The sequence below is a fragment of the Rhinopithecus bieti genome, unplaced genomic scaffold (genome assembly GCF_001698545.2).
Source record: "Rhinopithecus bieti isolate Rb0 unplaced genomic scaffold, ASM169854v2 scaffold_19840, whole genome shotgun sequence".
Lineage (NCBI taxonomy): Eukaryota > Metazoa > Chordata > Mammalia > Primates > Cercopithecidae > Rhinopithecus > Rhinopithecus bieti.
In genome coordinates, this window is record NW_016809771.1 from 739171 (window position 1) to 743368 (window position 4198).

The 4198-nt window shown below is 38.4% G+C and overlaps 1 protein-coding gene across 2 annotated transcripts in view; it reads right to left on the reverse strand.

The window, feature by feature from the left end:
- CASP6 (caspase 6) overlaps positions 1–4198 on the reverse strand; it is a 27313-nt gene that overhangs the window by 17847 nt on the left and 5268 nt on the right. Inside the window, exon 1 of one of the 2 annotated variants that reach the window (XM_017890406.1) lies at positions 3394–3482. The exons of the other annotated variant lie outside the window; for it this stretch is intronic. The gene's annotated coding sequence lies outside the window, so the exon portion shown is untranslated. Of the gene's footprint in view, positions 1–3393; positions 3483–4198 lie in introns of those variants that run through there. 2 annotated transcript variants of the gene reach the window in all.

The window sequence follows — 4198 nt, forward strand, 5'->3', positions numbered from 1 at the left end:
ATATTATATATATATTTATATATATTTAAAAATTACACATACTTCAATTGGCACACTGGGTGGTATTTTATGGGCAGGACAACATACCAACCCATTTTATATATACACACAAACATTATATATGGGTATATGTATATATCTCCACATTAACAGGAGTTTGAAAGAAGTTAATTCCAATCCTCATCAATGATGTTGAGGGGTTCAAGACTTCAGTGAAGGGAGTCACTGTAGATGTGGCAGAAGTAGCAAGACAAACAGAACTGGAAGTAGGGCCTGAAAATGTGGCTGCATTGTTGCCATCTCATGATAAAACTTTGATAGATGAGGAGATGCTTTTTATGGATGAACAAAGAAAGTGGTTTCTTGAGATAGAATCTACTCCTGGTGAATATGCTGTGAATACTGCTTAAATGAAAACAAAGGATTCAGAGTATTAGTTGACAAAGCAGTGGCAGGGTTTGGGGGGACTGACCCCAATTTTGAAAGAAGGGTCAAATGCTATCAAACAGCATCACATGCTACGGGGAAATCTTTAGTGAATGGAACAATCAATGGATGGCCAGGTGCAGTGGCTCACGCCTGTAAGCCCAGGACTTTGGGAGGCCAAGGCAAGCAGATCACTTGAAGCCAGGAGTTCGAGCCCAGACTGGCCAACATGGCGAAACCCTGTCTCTACTAAAAATACAAAAATTAGCTGGGCACGGTGGCAGGCACCTGTAATCCCAGCTACTCAGGAGGCTGAGGCACGAGAGGTTGCAGTGAGCCAAGATCATGCCACTGCACTCTAGCCTGGATGACAGAGCAAGACTCCATCTCAAAAAAAAAAAAAAAAAAAGAAGCAAACTTCCTTAAGAAATTGTCAGTCACCCCAGCCTTCGGCAAATACCACCCTAATCAGTCAGCAGCCCTCAACAAGACCCACATCAACAAAGATTATAGCTCACTGTAGGCTCAGGTGATCCCTAGCATCTTTTAGCAATATTTTAAAATTAAGGTATATACATTATTTTTTTAGACATGTTATTGCAAATTTAATAGACTACACTTTAGTATAAACAACTTTTATATCACTGGGAAACCAGAAAATTTGTGTGACTCTTTTTTGGTGTTCTGGAACCAAACTCAGAATCTCTCTCAGGTATCCCATAGTTGGTGGCGTATATGTTCCTGTTTCATGTGTAGTCCTTTCCCCAGTGCGAGTTACTTTGTAGGACTTGCGGTAACTTATTTTAAATGCTCTTTGTTTGTATAGGGGACTTGGGCCAAAGTAAACTACAGGTAACTCCTGGATTTTTTTCTTTTTTTTTTTGTGAGACAGTTTAGCTCTTGTTGCCCAGGCTGGAGTACAATGGCATGATCTCGGCTCACCGCAACCTCTGCCTCCCAGGTTCAAGCGATTCTCCTGCCTCAGCCTCCCAAGTAGCTAGGATTACAGGCGTGCACCACCATGCCTGGCTACTTTTGTATTTTTAGTAGAGATGGGGTTTCTCCATGTTGGTCAGGCTGCTATCAAACTCCCGACCTAGTATCCGCCCACTGTGGCCTCCCAGAATGCTGGGATTATGGGCGTGAGCCACCGCGCCCGGTTACTCCTGGATTTTTCAAATCTGGGTTTCATAGGTAGAGCTAATTCAGGGACAGGATCATACAGAAATTCACAGAACGACGAGGGTCTCTATGGTGTTTCTTGGGGAGAGCATGTTGTCCTACCCATAAAATACCACCCAGTGTGCCAACAAGGTACCATGGGTTGCTCAATGTTGGATTTAATTTAGCTCCTCCTTGGGTGGTTAGCTACTGTACAAAATTTACTTTGACAATGCTTTCAGATTTGATGAAATGGTGGCTTTATCTTTTGTAATTCCTCTGGACCTTGTAATTTTAAAAGTAAGCAACCTTAGAGTGGGAAAAAATTAAAATGTGGTAAGGCACCATTTCTAATATATTAAAATAAGTATAAGGAATACTTAAGAAATAGGTATAAGGAACTCATCTCATACTATTATTTGGGAAAGAAAAAATCTAATTTGATAACTTCTACATGTGCCTGTGGTTCGTCTTGATGTCATTAAATAGAGTATGAAATCAAAGAAGGGTTTTTACTCAAACCATTTACTGTTCATTTCACTGTATGCATAAAATATTTCAGAAATCACTGTCTTAGTAACTCATTCTGCAACAAAGACACGGAATATCCATATTTCCCTTGTATGGTGGTTGTGATGATTGAGTTAAGTGACTGTGAAGGACTCAGAATACTGCCTGCCATGTGAAGAGTTCAATGAATATTGGTTATTACCATCTTCTTGTACTCGTTGGAAACAGGAGTGGCATTTTTTGGTTTCCTCATTACCCACCCCAGTTGCCTTGCATGTGGCTCAGTATTTAGCCATTGACTACAATTCAGGGTTTTCACATTTACACTCTAGCTTTTATCCAGTCTGAATGAGTTATCTGATCACCAGAACTTCCAGTCCTTTGGCCTCACTTTCAGGGTCTCTGAGTCCTGAAAACATTCCCTCTACAAGAGTGGAACTCCAGTTGGCTGACTTTCCACTTATCTGAAAAGAGCAGGTGGAAGGAATTTGTCATTTTTTTCTCCCTAAGTATCTTACCATCTCAGAATGTTACTACTATAGTCTATGTGGTTATATATTTTAAAACAATATTTTGTCTACCTTTTTTTCCCCCTTATTCACCACTGATCAGGATTTTGTCTAGAAACATAAATACAGAGCATTTTCTGGGGTACTTATTTCAGAATTACAAATGTATAATTCTAGCCTCTTAAAGCAACAGCTAGCCACAGTAAAATGGCTGAGTGTCTGGGACTGGGAAACAGGCTGCCCAGGTTCTAGTCATATCCCATTTTATTTGCTGTTAGATATTTGACAGATAATGCAACTTAACCTCTCATAGCTTCAAACTCTTTGCTATAAAATAAGGTCCAAATCTACTCCAGAGGTTTTGAGACAGTAAATGGCAAACTCCTGTGACAGTACTGAACCCACAGCAAGCTTTCAGTACATTAGTTATTTTCAGCACTGAAGATTATCTAAACTACTTCCCAAGTTGCAGTCTGTGAACCAGCAGTATCATCATCATCTGGGAACTTGTTAGAAATGCAAATTCTCTTGTCTACCCCGGACCTACTGAATCAGAAACTCTGGGGGTGGGGTTCAACAGTGTGTTTTAACAAGCCCACCAGTGAGTCTCATGCATACTCATGTTTGAGAACCACCAACATAGACTGGAATCCTACCAAGCACTCTCTTCCCTCTCAAAGAAAAATATTCCCACAGTAAATCCATTAAAATTCAGATACACTAAGTTAACTGATAAGATGACTGGATTCTTCCTATATCTGAATAGTTTACCATAAAAGTGACTTACTGAAACTGGTTTGCCCTCCTATCTCAATTGTGTCTTCACTACAGCTTCTCTGTGCTCAGTGTCTCCTTTATGAAATAAACAGCCATCTGTGTCCCTGGAAGAAGTGTGTCAAAAGATTTTAAGAAGATAGGCATTATTTCAAGGCAATATATTATTTTAAAATATAAATAAAAGTGGAACTTATTGAAACTGAAGGTCTTGGCTTGTCACCTATCATAGGAATGAAATATAGTTAAGTTCAGAGATAATTCTACAACTTAAAAATTTTGGTCACTAATTTTGGTGTTTACCTAATATGTTTTCTCACAGAATTCATAGAAATATTAAATTTCTGTGATTCTGATTGCTATACTTAAAACTTGAAAGCCAACAAAGAAATGTTTGTCAAGTTGTCAACAAGGAGATTTTTGAAGGATGTAATGGAAACTGAGTCAGTCTGAGGCAAAAAGTCTAACATCATTGTGACATATATGAAAGATGACACTACTGATCCCTTTACAGTTTTATTAATAACTATTGTTTTCCATATACTGGTTGCACTGATTCATTTTTGCTCTTTATTTTTTAGGCAGATGGCTGGTTTTTGTAGGATTAAGCACTGAGGAAAAACAGCAAACTAAAAATGCTACTTCAAATATAGCACCAGTCACCACATAAGGCTTAAATCAATATATTGCAAGTAATTTCTATGAATGTTGAACAATGCAATGTAGTGTATGTGAAAATATCTTGCCTAATAAGTTTCATTCTACTCCTCAAAGTTACTGAAGTCAGTCAACTATTTTTTTTTTTTTTTTTTTTTTTT